The 18,318-nt window shown below is 32.7% G+C and overlaps 1 long non-coding RNA gene across 1 annotated transcript in view; it reads right to left on the reverse strand.

Moving 5' to 3' along the window:
• LOC112208968 (uncharacterized) overlaps positions 1–15,580 on the reverse strand; it is a 168,872-nt gene extending 153,292 nt beyond the window's left edge. The window contains exon 1 of the long non-coding RNA XR_008547624.2: positions 15,518–15,580. This is a non-coding gene — a long non-coding RNA (uncharacterized LOC112208968). The remainder of the gene's footprint in view (positions 1–15,517) is intronic.
• Positions 15,581–18,318: the final 2,738 nt, after the last annotated feature.

The raw sequence follows: 18,318 nt of genomic DNA on the forward strand, positions 1-18,318 counted from the left end.
TTCATTCCAAGTTGTAACTCTGAACTCATTAGCAAACAACTTGCCATCCATCCTAGACCCTGCTAACTACCATTCTGCTTTCTGCGTGTATGAGTTTGAGCACTCTGGGTACATCATACAAGTGGAATCATACAATATTTGGTCTTTTGTGCCTGGCTTATTTCATTTAGCAAAATATCTTTAAAGTTTATTCCTGTTGTAGCATGTATCTGAATTGTATTCCTTTATAAGGATAAATAATATTCCATTGTATACACCACATTCAGTCAGTGGACATTTGAGCTGTTTCCACCTTTTGGCTGCTGTGAGTACTGAACATTGGTGTAGAGATCTATTCAAGTCCCTGCTTTCAGGTCTTTTAACTATGTATCCAGAAGTGGAATTGTTGAATCACATGTAAATTCTATGTTTAATAATTTGAGAAACGTCTATACTATTTCTATAGTGGCTGCACCATTTTATATTACTACCAGCAATACACAAGGGTTCAAATTTCTCCACATCCTCACCAACAGTTTCTGTTTTATGAGGTTTTGTGTTTGTTTGTTTTTCTTTTTGTTTCTTATAATAGCTACCCTATGTTTGTGAAGTGGTATCTCATTACGGTTTTAATTTGCATTTCCCTAGTGATTAGCCATGGTAAGCATTTTTTAAATGTACTTTTTGATTATTTGTATATCTTCTTCGAAGAAATGTCTACTCTAGTCCTTTGCCCATTTTCTAATTGGGTTGTTTTTTCTTTGGTGTTGAGTTGTGAGAGTTCTTGATGTATTCTGGATATCCCACACATACTCATTATTTTTTCTTTGTACTAATTACCTTACATAATATATGTTATACTATATGCACATAACAAGAGCATAGAATATGTAAATGTAAGTTAATACTACTGCATAATGTAGATATTTGTAGTCTATTCTTATGGCACATATTTATAAACATTAAAAATAGGCCTAGGTGGGGTCTTCCTTTGTTTATTTTATCCTTATTTAATGCATTTTACTCCAGTAAAAGTTAGAATATATTAAAAGCCAAGATGTGTCAGATAAGGTGGATATTCTGACTCAGAGTTCACTTCAATCTTCTAGTATGTGTTCTATAGAAACCAGAAAGTCAAAACTAAGTTTCCTAGATTCCCCTTTTATCTGGAGTTCCCATGTGACCACATATAAAAAATGATGAAGCAAAGGAAAATAGAGTTAGGGAGAACAGATCATGTGGTGGAAGTATTTTATTCCTCTAAAATATCTGTGTTAAATTCTACTAGTTGATTTCCTAGATATTAGATTAATAAGTTTGAGGCAATGTATATCAACAACAGTGGAGTTTTGTCTCTGTATAGTATCCAAGATTGGTTTTTTTTCCCCAATACTGTACAAATTTAAATTATCTGATAGATCTCCTTTAAAGTGTCCTTTATGATTAGTTACTAAAATCCTGACCTATAAAGATAGGTTCCTAAAAATCTATTTTCTTTCTACTTTATAGATTATAATTCATAATTCTTAAAATGTAATTACCTTCAATTACTCCTTCAATAAACTATATACTCTCCCTTACTCACAAGTGTGCCTCTAATTCTTTGCTCAATTTTGGTACAAACAAATTTCTCATTTAGTGGCACAAATAAATGAGCGAGTAAATGGATAAATGATAAATGAATAAGTGACTAGTCATACTATAAAAGCAGCTAAAGATAATGTAATTTTAGATAAATAAGTTCTATGAGAGGAAATTGCTTAATCTTTCTCAGTTTCATTTATTTATAAAGTAGGTATAATGATATTTACCTCATAGGTTTACTGTAAGAATTAAATAAAATAATGTCTTTAAATTATTCATCAGCATGTCTTCATATATAGCACAATATAAATGTCACATATTACTATGATCTGCAGCCTTCAAGAGATTAGAATTTTTGGTGGGTCTTAACAGGTTACAGAAGCACAGAACAAGGTTATATTAACTAAATATACAAATTATAGAAATTATGACTTTTGTTACTATTGTAACTGCTATTGCTATTTTTATATTAAAATGTCCAATCAAATTTAAAAGATTACAAATCACACACACATTTTTATACAAATGATACCACTTTTTATACAAATGATACCACATTTAAGACAAAACTTAAAATATTTATAAATTATTGTAAGACTGTAATAAAAATTAGTTTAATAATTCACATTATACTCATTTCTCATGAATAAGGATTATCAATGTAGTTTAATTCTTAAGCCATTTTTAAATTTACCATTGTAATTCTTTAGCAATATATAGTATGCCATGAACATAACTTTTCTAAATTTGGATTTCAAAATTCTAACCAGAATAAAATCAGAAACAAAAGAGGAGATATGACACCTAATATCACAGAAAAATAAAGGATCATAAGATACTAATATGAATAATATTATGCCAACAAATTTGGTAACCTAGAAGAAATGGATAAATCCCTAGAAACATAAAACCTAAATAGACCGAATCAAGAAGAAACAGCAGGTCTGAACAGACAAATAACAAGGCAAGAGACTGAATCAATAACAAAAAAAGATCGCCTATTAATGTAAAGCCGAAGACCAGATGGCTTTGTAACAAAATTTTATTAAACATTTAAAAAGAGCTAATATTAATATTCTCAGACTCTTCCCAGAAGTTGAAGAAGGAATTCTTTTAAATGCATTTTACAAGACAAGCATTATCCTGATAAAAAGCTACTCAAGGACACTGCAAGAAAAAAAAAATTGCAAGTCAATATCCTCAGTGAACTTGGACGTAAAATTCCTTAACAAAATATTAGCAAACCAAATTTAACAGCACAATAAAACAATGATTCACCATGATTAAGTGGGATTTATTCCTGGGATGCAAGACTGTTTCAACATACACAAATTAATAAATGTGTTATATTGCATTAACATAAAAGATGAAAGCCATATCATTATTTCAATAAGTGCAAAAAAAGCATTTGACATAATTCAACATCCTTTCATAACAAAAAAAATACTCTCAACAAATTAAGTATAAAAGAAACGTACTCTAACACAATAAAGTCCTTAAAGTTCATTTATGAAAAGGCCACAGCTAATTTTATACTCAATAAGGAAAAGTCAAAAGCTTTTCCTCCAAAATCAGAGACAAGGACAACTTGACTAGAAGTAGAAAGACCACTTCTAGTCAGCATAATAATGAAAGTTCTAGCCAGAGCAAGTAGACAAGAAAAACAAAATACATCCAAATAAAAAAAAAGAGATAAATGAAATTTCTGTTTGTTTATGACATGATCTTAAATATGGAAAATCTTAGACTTCACCAAAAAACTGTTAGAACAGATACGGGAATTCAGCTTAATTGCAGGTTACAAAATCAACAAGCAAAAATCGGTAGTATGTGTTCACACTGACTATAAACTCTTAGTAAAGGAAATTAAGCAATCAATCCCATTAACAATGGTATAAGACAATAAAATACGTCACAGTAAATTTAACCCACTAGATGAAATATCTGTATATTGAAAACTATAAAACATTGATTAAAAAATTATATAAGACACAAATGAATGGAAAGTTACCTCATGTTCATGGATTGAAAGAATTAATATTGTTAAAAACTCCATACTACCCAAAGTGATTTACAGATCCAATGCAATCCTATCAAAACTCTTAGATCATTTTTTCATGCAAATAGGAAAATACTAAAATTTATATGAAACCACAAAAATAGCCAAAGCAATTTTGTGCAAAAATGAAAAAGTGGAAGCATAACACTATCTGACTTCAAAATCTGTTCCAAAGACAATCAAAATAGCATGGCTTTGTTTTGAAACTGGCATAAAAACAGACACATAGAACAAAGGGATGAAATAGAGAGTCTAGAAATTAATATACACAGTTATGGTCAGTTGATATTCAACAAAGCCAAGAATACATAATAGGGAAAAAATAGTCTATTTAATAAATTGTGCTAAAAATTTTGGATAACCACATGCAAAAGAATGAAATTAGAACCTTATTTAACACCACATATAAAAAATTAATTCAAAATGTAATAAAGTCTTAAACATAAGACCTGAAACTATAAAGCTATTAGAAAAACACATAGAAAAAATGCTCCACAACATTGATAAAGGTTTATTGAATATGACCCCAAAAACACAGGCAACAAAAGCAAATATAAGCAAATGGAATTACATCAAACTAAAAAGTTTCTATACAGCAAACGAAACAATCAATAGAGGAATGGACCAGCCCATATATTGGTAGAAAATTTGCAAGCCATAATTCTGATAAAGATTTTATAACCAAAACATATAAGAAACTTGAACAACTGAATAGCAAGAAAACAATCCATCAGAAAATGTGCAGAGGACTTAAATAGGCACTTCTCAAAAGAAGACATATAAATGTCCACTAAGTATTAGGGAAATGCAAATGAAAACCACAATGAGTTGTCACCTCACACATGTTTGAGTGGCTACTAACAAAAAGACAAAAGATAGCAAGTATTGCTTAGGGTGTGCAGAAAAAAGAATCCTAGTGCACTGTTGGTGGAAAAATACATTTAATACAGCCATTTCTGAATAGTATAAAGGTTTCTCACAAAAATAATAATAGAGTTATGATATAATCCAGCAATCCCATATGTGGGTATATATACAAATAATTGAATTCAGCATGCCAAAGAGACACCTGCATTCCCACATTCATTGCAGCATTATTCACAATTGCTAAAATATGGAAAACTAGGTACCCACCATCAAAATAATGAATAAAAAGCATGTTGTATATATAAGCATTCCTCATTTATTGCACTTTGCTTTATTTTGCTTCACAGATTTTTATTTTTTAAATGGAATGTTTGTGTCAAGCCTACAGTGAGCAAGTCTAAGTGACATTTTTCAACAGCATGTGCTCATTTTGTGTCTCTATGTCATATGCTGATAATTCTCACAACATTTCAAAGTTTATCATTATTATTATATCTGTTATGGTGATCAGTGATCGTTGATGTTACATTGTAATTGTTTAGGGGATGCCATGAACTGCACCCATATAAGATGGCAAATTTATCAATAAATGCTGCTTGTATTCTGACTGCTCCTTCAACCGGCTGTTCTCCACCTCTCTCCCTCTCTTCTGGCCTCTCTATTCCCTGAGACACAACAATATTGAAATTGGGCCAATTAATAACCCTAAAATGGCTTCTAAGTGTCCAAGGGAAAGGAAGGGTTTAAGATTTCAGTGGAGGAAGTAACTGAAGATGTTGTGGAAATAGCAAGAGAACTAGAATTGAAATGGAGCCTGAAAATGTGACTGAATTGCTGCAATCTCATGATAAAACTAATGAATGAGGAGTTGCTTTTTATGAGTGAGCAAAGAAGGTGGTTTCCTGAGACAGAATCTACTCCTGGTGAAGATGCTGTGAACGCTGTTAAAATGACAACAAAGGATTTGGAATATTATGTAATCTTAGTTGATAAAGCAGCAGCAGGGTTTGAGAGCATTGATTTCTATTTTGAAAGAAGTTCTACTGTGAGTAAAATAGTATCAAATATCATTATCTGCTACAGATAAATCTTTCATGAAAGGAAGAGTCAATCAATGTGGCAAATTTTATTGCATTCTTATTTTAAGAAATTGCCACAGCTACCCCAACATTCAGTAACCACCACTTTTATCAGTCAGCAGCCATCAACCTTGAGGCAAGATATTCTACAAGAAAAAACTTATGACTGAGGGCTCAGATGACTGTTAACATTTTAGCAATAAAGTACTTTCTAAGTAAAGTATATACTTTTTAGACGTAATGCTATTGCACTTAACTACAGTATAGTGAAAACATAACTTTTGTATGCACAGGGAAACCAGAAAAAATTTATGTGGCTTGCCTTATTGCAATATTACTTTATTATGGCTGTTTGTAACCAAACTACAATATATCTAAGGTATGTTTGTGTAAATAATGAAATATTATTCATCCGTAAAAAGGAGAAAATATCGTCATTTGCAACAACGTGGATGAACCTGGAGGATGTTGTGCAAAATGAGATAAGCCAGGCACAGAAAGACAAATACCACATGATCTCACTTATATGTGGAATCTTTAAAAGTTGTACTCATAGAAGCAGAGAGTAGAATGGGGATTGCCAGGGGATAGGGGAGGGTGGTCAGTGGGGAAAAGGTACATGTTGATCAAAGGGTACAAAGTTTCAATTAGAAGAAATACATTTTAGTGATCTATCCTACAGAATGGTGATTATAATAAATAATAGTGTATTATCTATTTTAAAATTGTTAGAAGAATAGATTTTTAAAAATTGGCATCATAAAAAATAAGTATGTGAGGTGAAGGACTTAGTCTTATTTAATCATTACACATTGTAAGGAAACATCAAAACATCACATAATGCCCCATGAACATACACAATTATTATTTGTCAATAAAAAGTAAAATTAAAGAAATTAAAGAAAATATTCTAATCAGACAAGCATATAATTTATATTTTGGTTTATGTAATACACATCAGCACAAATATGACTTTCTCTGTTTTACCCAATGAAATACACATTATTTCCTGAAAAATCTGAAAAACTATGTTGGTTTTGACCCATTATAATTAAATGAAATAAATATTTCTCAGTTTTAAAACTCCATTGTGATTATTTCTTTTTAATATAACCTCTTCTGACATCACCTTGTAAATTGAACACAATACTTATTGTTGTGAAAATGGCATCCCAAAAAGATTTATTCTTTTTCCCTTACCCATTATACAATAGACCCTTGAACGAAACAGGTTTGAAGTGGGCCCGTAGGCTTATACACAGAGTTTATTCAGCCTTTACCACCCCTGAGACATCAAGATGAATTCCTTTTTCTCCTCCTCCTCAGCCTACTGAAAGTAAAGACAAGAATGAAGATTTTTATGACGATCCACCTCCACCTAATGGGAAATATATTTTCTTTTCTCTTCCTAATGATTTTCTCAATAACATTTTCTTTCGCTTATTTTATTGTAAGGATACAGTATTTAATACCTATAAGGTACAAAATATGTGTTAATCAACTGTTTATGTTATCAGTAAGGCTTCCAGTCAACAGTAAGCTATTAAGTTGTAGGGGAGTCATAAGGTGTACGGATTTTCTTTTTTTTTGTCCTCCAGGCTGGAGTGCAGTGGTGCAATCTCAGATCACTGCAATCTCTGCCTCCTGAGTTCAAGCAATTCTCCTACGTCAGCCTCCCAAGTAGCTGGGATTACAGGCATGTGCTGCCACGCCTGGCTAATTATTTGTCTTTTTAGTAGAGACAGGATTTCACCATGTTGGCCAGGCTGGTCTCAAACTCCTGTCCTCAAGTGATCCGCCCACCTCAGCCTCCCAAAGTACTGGGATTATAGGCGTGACCACCGTGCCCGGCCGTATACATGGATTTTCAACTCCACAAGGCATCGGTACCCCTAACTCTTCCACTGTTCAAGGGTTGACTGTATATGCACTCACTTACTTAAAAGCTCACTCTGAATAAAAAATGTTGTAAGCGAATTAAAACATTTCTCCATTCTTAAGTGCAGTATCAGTAGTAGTAGTGAGAGGTGAAGCCAGCTGGACTTCCGGGGTCAAATGGGGACTTGGAGAACTTTTCTGTCTAGCTAGAGGATTGTAAATACACCAATCAGCACTCTGTAAAAACGCACCAATCAGCGCTCTGTGTCTAGCTAAAGGACTGTAAACGCACTAATCATCACTCTGTAAAAACGCACCAATCAGCGCTCTGTGTCTAGCTAAAGGACTGTAAATGCACCAATCATCACTCTGTAAAAACAAACCAATCAGCGCTCTGTGTCTAGCTCAAGGATTATAAACGCACCAATCAGCACTCTGTAAAATGGACCAATCGGCTCTCTGTAAAATGGACCAATCAGCAGGACGTGGGCAGGGCCAAATAAGGGAATAAAAGCTGGCCACTGGAGCCAGCAGCAGCAACCCACTTGGGTGCCCTTCCACAGTGTGGAAGCTTTATTCTTTCGGTCTTCACGATAAATCTTGCTGCTGCTCACTATTTGGGTCCGCACTACCTTTATGAGCTGTAACACTCAACTGCAAGGGTCTGTGGCTTCATTCCTGAAGTCAGCAACACCACGAACCCACTGGAAGGAACAAACAACTCTGGACATAACACCTTTTAAGAGCTTTAACACTCACTGCAAGGGTCCGCAGCTTCACTACTGAACTCAGCAAGACAATGAACCCACCGGAAGGAAGAAACCCTGGACACATCTGAAAATCTAAAGGAACAAACTCCAGACACACCATCTTTAAGAACTGTAACACTCACTGTGAGGGTCTGCGGCTTCATTCTTGAAGTCAGCGAGACCAAGAACCCACCGGAAGTAACCAATTCGAGACACAGTGATAATAATAGTAATGTCTAATACATAAAGAGTACCACTAAGTTCCAGAAATAGCCTACATTCATTAGTTTTACTCAATATTATGACAATTCAAGAAACTCTATTATTATCTTCAGTTTACAGAAAGAAAAACTGAGACTTAGAATAATTAAATGAATAGGCCCAGATCACACAGCATATTAAACTCTTGTCCAACATCAGAAAAGATGTGCAATAAGCTTTATTGTTTGTCTAAGTGTTCATTTTTTGTTTGGAAATCTGGAGCAGTTTGTTGATCGGGAAATAGCAATGTCATTTTTACATATTAAAATATACTATTTTTTAATGTATGAGATAGGCCAAGATTCAAAATTTACATGCACTTTTTTGGAAAGGGGAAACAGGCATTGTCTTGCATTGTCAATGGTGTGGTAAATTATTGAGGTGCTGTAGGTGGCAATATGGCAATTTGACACCGCTATATCACTTTTTAGCTCCATATTTCATTGATTCTAAGATACTCATAACCATACTACATTATATTGACTCTGAAACATATTTTAACATCTTTAAAATTGGATATTTTTTTCTTTTTTTTTTTTTTTTTTGAGATGGAGTCTCACTCTGTTGCTCAGGCTGGAGTGCAGTGGCATGATCTCAGCTCACTGTAAGTTTTGCCTCCTGGGTTCACACCATTCTCCTGCCTTAGCCTCCCGAGTACCTGGGACTACAGACGCCCGCCACCACTCCCGGCTAATTTTTTGTATTTTTAATAGAGACAGGGGTTTCACTGTGTTAGCCAGGATGGTCTCGACCTCCTCAGCTCGTGATCCACCCGCCTAGGCCTCCCAAAGTGCTGGCATTACAGGCGTGAGCCACTGCACTCAGCCAAAATTGGATATATTAAATAATTGATGGTATATACTATTTATCTTACGCTGTTTTCTCTTTCTTAATGATACCAAAATAATGCCATATTTTACAATCAAAGGAAAGATTTGGCAAAATGTGGTAAAAAATCTATACATGTATTTATCCAGATACACACAAATACAAGTAGTGTCAACATGGGTGTAAGAACTAATGTTAGAAACTATAAAAATAAACTGTAATATGCCCATCAATGGAGTGCTTTGCAATCTGAAAAAATAAGCCAGGACTACATTAATTTTTTAAGATTACTTTACATTATAATATGTGGGAAAATATGTCAAAGAACACTCTATTTATGTAAAGATCTTGGTTTACATATGGTTTTTATCATGGTTGCATCCAGGAGGGAAAGGAGCACAAGCTGATTTTTCATTGTATGCCACTTATAACACTGAATTTTTCTCCAATTGCAAATTTTACCTTTTCAATAATCAAATACATATTTTAAAATATAATTTCAAAATACTTTCTCTATACCAACTTATGTTAGAACAATTCCTTTTAATTTTGAGATTAATTACTACTATATGCCTTCTGAAGAAGTAGTTCTAATTTTTAAGTTTGAGAATATAACCATTATTTTTTCTTCTTTACACTCTTTTCTAAAGTAGCAATAAATTAACTGTATATTCTGTATCAGATATGTTCTATAATTATTTGAAATGTTAGTATTTATGAAATTGAATTTTTTCTTCAGTTAGTCAAAGTACGATTACATTGGTTAGTATGATTTTATTTAGAACAAAATATTTGTTGTTAAATTATTTCTTTTATGGCTATATTTTGGAAATATACTTATGTTTCCGTTTCAATACTAGCAAATGTGGTATCACTTTATCTTTAAATTATCTAAGATAAATTGTACATCCTCTTGACTTTTACTGACCTCTATCAGATTTTTGAGTAATACTTCATCTTTTTCTCTAGTTTAAAAATTCACTTATAATTTTTCACTTGGTAATTGTACAGTGGTTTTCAAGGGATATATATATATATACATATCCCTTTATATATATATATATCCCTTTATATATATATATCCCTATCTATATATCCCTATATATATATCCCTATATATATCCCTATATATATATATCCCTATATATATATCCCTATATATATATATCCCTATATATATATCCATATATATATCCATATATATATCCATATATATATATATCCATATATATATATATATCCATATATATATATATCCATATATATATATATCCATATATATATATATATCCATATATATATATATCCATATATATATATATATATATCCCTTTATATATATATAAAGAAAACTCTGCTGTGGGATCTGGAAATAACTTCTGTTCTATCAGAAAGTGAAATATATAGAATTAAATGATCAGCGATAGCTTTGGGGCCAAGAGCCTAAAGAGTTAAACGTGCAAATGATGTTAACCCTAAATAGGCAACAGGAAGGTTCTAAGCCCAGAAACCAAAGAACCATTTTTTTTTTACCAACTACAAAAGAATGGATCTTGCCTCAGCTATACCTTGTCTTCTATATTTGTTGTTTGTGTAGCAGGAACTAAAAAGCCCTTTGGATACATCCTGGAGTTGTTTACTATCCCTCACGAAGGCAGAATCTTAGTTTAGAGACTTATCTAATCTTCTTCTTCATTGACACTTTATAGTATGAGCTCCAGTGAGCCATAAAAATGCTCAGTTCATTGTAAAAAGACCCATCTGTTTCTTTAGGAGGTTTGTTTTATCCAGAGTTTTATATGACTATTGTGACTTTCCTCATGTTCAATGCTTTCTATATTTATTTTTCCTTTCAACTCTCTTTGGAGAAACAGAATTTGGTGCCCTCCTGTATTTTTAAATTTTTACTATCTACTTCTATCAAAGAGCAGCAATAATGAAATCATGCTGAGTTTACTTGTTTGGAAAGCTAGAAGTATAATATTTAAAATCTTAAATTGGGAAATCTTGCACAAGTGACTAACCACAAACAGAAAGCTATAATCACATGTTGAAATGAAAAATGCAAAAAAAAGTCATGCACTCCTCTGCTGTATTTAAGTGTAGGTGTTCCACAGAAAATGAAGCATAAACATTATCAATGTGTTTATTATTGTAAAGAATGAACATCTTAATGTCACCCTGAATAAATAATGTGGTTCTTGCTGAATTGATCTCTGAAGAAAGTACAAAGTATATAGCTAGAGGGGCCTCATTTACTCTGGTGAATAAACTTGTATGCTTGTGTGGGTGTCATATTTATATGCAGATGAACTAAACACCTGGAATCTTTAAAATAAACCATAAACTACTTACAAACATCTCTGCATTTTGTGTACCAGTAGATAAATATTCACTGATGAAAAGTCATTAGTAACTAATATTTTGTAATTAGTTTTTCTAATATACAAGAAAGAACACAAAACCTCAAAGTATTCAGTAGAATTATGCCACAGTTTCATGTATAAACTTTCTTTCATCGTGTTTCTTATTTATTAATTTACAAATAAATTCTGAATTTCCCGATAATATTACTGAAAATGTTGTGTGACACCGACCTCTCCTCTATCTATAATTCCTAAGTGAATATCTAAAGGAGTGTGGCTGAGAAGAAGGAACAGCATCAGTCCTCTAGGGTCTTTGGATGCAATTTGAAATAGTTCCCAGCAGGTGGTGATGGAGGTTGAATTTGCCAGGTAGTTTACTTTTGATACTAGATCTAGAGAGCTCCAGATACACAGGAATGCAAATGATAAACCATCTATATACATGTTTATAACAAGACATGTCAGATAAACCTGAGGTCTATTCCTACTCATATGAGATACTGGAGGTTTATATCCAACCTCCAATATCTCCATTTGAATTTGTGCACTTTTTCTATGTATTAATTTAGATCTGCCAATTCACATGATCATCTGAAGACTCCCTTAGGGATAAAAGAAACTTGGATTCAACTGACATTGATGATCTATCATATAAAACATTTCTGGGTGAACATGGACTAAGAACATTTAAGCAAACCTCATCGGGGCTCTGACTATTAAAATACTTCAAACTTCAGGGAGTAAAAGAGAACCAGTGATGTGTCTACTACCAGAGTTAAATGTCATCTAGTCATGGAATCACCATTTTCCATGGCGGTGGTGTTGGTAGAGATTTGAGGAAAATATCTGTTTCCTTCTGTTTGTATTGGTGACTCTGTAATTTGAAAATAATTCATCATTTATAGCAGTAATTTTTGGTCCTTAGACAATTTTGCTGTGGAATACCTCCTGACAGTGTGTAACTTAGAACCATGGGTGCTCAACCTCTCATATTAAAGCTAGCTCTGATATATGTTATTGAAACACCTACAATGTCTGTAGTCTTCTGTCTTGCATTTAGAAGATATTTATAGAATTCTTGGGCCAAAGTGTACGAATTTAGTACTGAGATTATTTTTAATATAGTGCCAAATTACTTTCCAGAAATAGCAGTGCAAAGTCACACCAGAGAGTACTCCTGCCAAAACACCTTTTTCAGTATTAAATAATATATCTTTTAAAGCTTTTCCAATTGTTGAGGTAAACATGGTATTGTGACTATATATTTTTTCATTAATTCTTAGTGAGATCAAAAATTTTCCCAAATGTATATTGCTCTCTCTCTCTATATATATAAATTCTGTTTAGATTATCCTGTTCATTTTATGTAGCAGGCAAGTATCAGGTTGGTGCAAAAATAATTGCGGTTTTTGCCATTAAATGTAATGACAAAAACCACAATTATTTTTGCACCCAGCAAAATGTCTTGAAAGTTTCCTCTCAGACAACATGCTTGGAAGAAAACAAATTAATCTGTTTAAGAAATGAACAGTGAGTCAGAATAAGGTAGAGAAAAGAAAAGAAGAGACGAGAGTGAGAAGAGAGAAAAAAAATCACAGATAAGGAAGCTCTAGCCTAAGGGAAAATGGGGCAAGCAATAATTTTACAGATCCAGGATAGCCAACAACTGAACAACAGAGGTTTCACCTATACACAGTTTATGATGCTATAATGAATATCACCACCATGAATCAAAAGAAAATGATAATATAAACCCCTAGGAATTTGCATAACATTTGGGACAGCATGGGCTTTACCTTTAGAAGCAGGATTCTTACTTTAATCTCTAACTAATTATATTTTTATCATAAAGAGTAACCTCAATTGACCTCCAAGTCGGGACAGTAATTAAAAGCACAGGTTCTGGAGTCTCACTTCTTTGGTTCATATCCTAGATTCCACAACAACTAGGCTTGTAAACTTAACCTCTCTAAAATTCATCTCATCTGTCAAATGTAGATAATATTGGCACTTACCTCAAGGATTCTTACAAGGATTTACTGAAATAATCCTGATAAGATCCTCAGCTCAGTGTCTGACACAAAGTAAGCGCTCATTAAATGGCAAACATTATTTTTATCTTTCTGCATGCATGTGTATATTACATAATCAGGAACAAAGACTTTGTCACAGAAAATAATTTTATATTCTTCAATTTCCACTCAATATTCTAATATGTGTATTTAGAAAGTATGTGTATTTTCTAAGTGCTTTAACATTTTTCAAAATAATGCTTTTGATGGTATCATCTGGATATACCTTGTTTTCTTTAATATGTGGTAGTAAAAGCTAATTCCCCAATTTTCATTATATATATGCAGACATAGACATACATATTTGCTGGTATAAGTTAAATTATTATTAACTTGTATTTTTGAATAACTAATATAATCAAAATATTTTTATCATTTATTAGCGTTGGCATTAACTTTTTCAATTGGCTCTTCATAATTTTGCTATTGGTAGCTGATAAAAATTTTTAACTTTACTGAAAAAAGAGCATATGTATTTGTATTATGCTCTAAGTGAATAACTAACAGATATACTTTTCATATTCAATCTGTTTGCAATGTGAGGATTACTTGATATTTTGCTCCTTTCTTATTTATTTATTTGTTTATATTCCAAAGATTTTTAAAGACAGAATTAAGTCAGCTAACAAGTATATTAGCATTGAAATTAAATATCTAGAAGGAAGTTACAACTAAATATAAAATGCATAACATATAACAAATGCCTACATATTTACTGTGGCAGTGAATTTGAGAAAAAGTTCTGATCAATTCAGAAACATTCAAAAGATATATAATAAAAAGAAAACAATTCTTCTGCATGAAAACAAATACTGAAAAATATATATCCTTTTGAAAAAAACATATGCTCAATTTTTATTTTTCCTAAAAGGTTATCTTAGCCTGTTTTTGATTGTAAAGAGGATTACCTGGCCGGGCGTGGTGGCTCATGCGTGTAATCCCAGCACTTTGAGAGGCTAAGGTGGGCCCATCACTTGAGCCCAAGAGTTCCAGATCAGCCTGAGCAACACAGGAAAACTGTCTCTACTAAAAATACAAAAATTAGCTGGGTGTGGTAGCGCATGCCTGTAATCCCAAGTACTTGAGCTACTTGGGAGGCTGAGGCAGGAAAGAATAGCTTAAACCCAGGATGGTGGCAGGGAGCTGAGCTACAGAGTAAGACTGTCTCTAAATAAATAAGAGGAATACCTGAGAAACTGTATTCCTGGTTTATTTGGCTCAAAATTTTGATGGCTGGAAAGTTCAAGGTTGGACATCTGCTTATGGTCAACAGCCTTAGGCTGGCTAGTGAAAGGGGGGTCTGAGTACAGAGATCACATGATGTAAATGGGAGCAAAAGAGAGAAGGGAGAGGTGCCAGGCTCTTTTTAACAACTGTAACTCATGGAAACAAAGAGAATGAGAACTTATGCTCCCCAAGGAGGGCATAACCTATTCATGAGGCATCTACCTTAATGAACCAAATACCTCCCATTGGGCCCCACGTTCAATATTTTGGATTAAATTTCAATGTGAAGTCTGGATGGAACAAATGTTCAAACCACAGCAAGGACTATATGCATTTGGCTGTTTTGTTTTGCTTACTGTTTATTGTCTGTTTACTGCAGTAGAATATAAGCTTCATGACAGTAGGTATCTTAGCATGTTTACCAATGTATCCTAAGATTCTACAAGATTACTTCACACAAAACTATTGCACCATATATATCTTAAATGTAAAAGTTAATGCAAACAAACAAAAAAGTAGAATAAACAAGCATATATGTACCACTCAGCCTAAAAAATAAAAAACTCACCACAGTTGAGCTGAAGTATCCAATACGGTATACACATTCTTTACTGAATCTTCATCTTTTCCCCTGCAGAAGGAAAGACTATTTTGAATTTTTTAATTATTATTATACAGTTACTTATGTGTTTATTATAAATGACTTTCTTCCAAAGCAATTAATATGCATTACTTTCATATCTTAAAACTTTATATGATGCTTGCTTTTTGTACTTAACATTTTGTTTGTGAAATTCATCCTTATGGATAATATATTTTCACTGCTCTGCAGTGATCCATTATATGAATGTGTCACTCTTAATGGACTGAACTGCATTGCATCCTACGAAATTCATATGTTGAATATCTAATCCCCAATGTGATGTATTAGGAAATAGGGCCTCCAAAGAGGTAATCAAGGTTAAATGAGATTACAAGGATGGGACTCTAATTTAATAGGACTAGTGTCATTAAAAGAAAAGGGAGAGACACCAGGTTGGTACAAACAGAGAACAGCTCATGTGAGGTCTCAGGAGAACAAAACCTGCTGAAACCTTGATCTTGAACTTCCAACTTCCAGATCCCTGAGAAATAAATTTTTGTTATGTAAGCTGTCCAGTCTGTGGTATTTTTTATAGCAGCCTTAGCTGAGTAATACAGTCACTATGTTTTTTTAATTTTCATGTTACCAGACATTTGGATCCTTTCTGTTTCCCCAGTAAAAACAATTGTAGATGCATCTTTACTTGTTACCTTGTGTACATGTGCAAAAAATCCTCTGGGTTGAATACCAAGAGGTAGGATTATTGCAATTTAGAATTTTATTTTTCCAATCTGATGGATAGAGAATACTATCTCACTGTGCTTTTAATTTGTACTTTCCTAATTACTAGTAAGGTTAATAATTTTTCATTGGTTAGTGTTCAGTTATGATTCCTCTCATGTGGACATCCTTTTCCATATTTGGTCCATTCTCCTGTTGTATTGTCTTCCCTTATTGTCAAAATGCTCCATAATCTGAATACTATTGGTTGACAGCACAATGCAACATTTTCTGTCTTTCTGTGTCTTGTCTTGTATGTTTTATGAAATCCTTACAGAAAAAATTTAAATTTTATGATACTTACATTTATCAATAATTTCCTTTGTTTATATTTTAATGCTTTAAGAAACCCTTTATTATACTAAGCAATGAAAAGACTAAAATTTACTGTTAAATATTATGAAGTTTTGTCTTTTGCTTGAAAATTTTAATCTACCTAAAAACTGTTTAAATATTGTGTGGAGTAGAGACCCAATTTTATTTTTTTAACTAACATTTAATACACAGCAACATTTCAAGTATAGTTCATATTTTTCCACAACTATAAATTTAAAATTTTTATAAATTTCAATACTTTCACTGCTGTCATTTAAGTTTATTGTTGTATATTTATGTTGCATCAGAATTAACTAATACAGTATTCACTTATTAATTCTCATAATTTGTCTTTGTAGTATCTTAGGTGTTTTATATGTATAGTCATATAAGTACATATATATTTGTTTTATTTATTATAAACTTTTGTCAAGATCAAATGAATTCTGCAATGATGAATAGTGATTTTAAAAACGATTAAAAAAGGTAAAATCCTTTCCCCAAGGAAATTACATTTACAATATTTTTTCTGTTTGTTAATTATACACATATTTCTCTTTACCTTATTAACCTCTCCAACATCACTTCCCTTGAAACAAGGCAGCTTGTCTTTGGGGGATTCATTTGATTCTAGAAAGCTGACTCTATTTCCAGGAATATATAACAGAAGCCAATCCGTGCATTAAATCTCTCAAGAATAGTGTTTCATGGGTAGCATGTAACCTAAATTGGTTTAATCAGAATAACTCTCAGAACTTCATGATAATTCTGGAACAAAGATACTTTCTCATCCTTGAAAACATGAACAAGGGATAATGTAAGCTTAAGAACTGGCGACTAACCATTGTGGAGAAAGAAGGAAAGAAGCTTTGAAGAAAATTAACTTCTTGACAAGCGGAGTGGAAAACTAAATAAAAAAAAATCGTTTGGTAACATGTTTGAGTTATCCTGGATCATGTCTTATTTGATTTATGTGATGCCAACCCAACCTCAGGACTTCTAACTTACATACCCCAATACACTTTCTTATTAAAAATCATTTTGATTAGGATTTTCCATTACTGTGGTTTATTTTAATAAAAAATAGGTATATAAAATACAGATTTAGTTTCTCATAGAAAAAAGATTATCTCTACCAGAATACAAGCTCTGAGATGAAGGAAGGCTATTATCAATAAAATAAAAAATAATACAAGAACTAGAATATAGGAAATGCATGGACATGATTTTAATAAAAAAGAATGACATAAACCTATTTATTGTGGCTGAATTGTGTGACACACACAAAAAAACACACCTTGTAAGCCTTTGGTATCAAACTTGAATTCAAATTCCATGCTCCATCTCTTACAAGTCACATGCTATGTACTATCTCTGTGTGTACATCCCTCACTAGTTAAATGGATAAGTTACCCAATGAAGTTGTTTTATGCATTGTGTGTGTGTGTGTGTGTGTGTGTGTGTGTGTGTGTGTGTGTGTATGTGTGTGTGTGTAGATATGTAGATAAGTAGATCTTGACACGGGGACTAAAAATAGTGAATTGGCAGATTGGCTTTAGTTTTCCAACTCAAATACAAACATATCCATATACCCTTCCTGCCCACTTTTCTGGTGTTTTCTGTGGATGGCAGGTGTCCTGAGATTTTGGGTGGATAGGGAAGTAAGTTAAATCAGCCTCCTGGGGTTAAAG

Source organism: Pan troglodytes, chromosome 3, assembly GCF_028858775.2.
Source record: "Pan troglodytes isolate AG18354 chromosome 3, NHGRI_mPanTro3-v2.0_pri, whole genome shotgun sequence".
Taxonomy (NCBI): Eukaryota; Metazoa; Chordata; class Mammalia; order Primates; family Hominidae; genus Pan; species Pan troglodytes.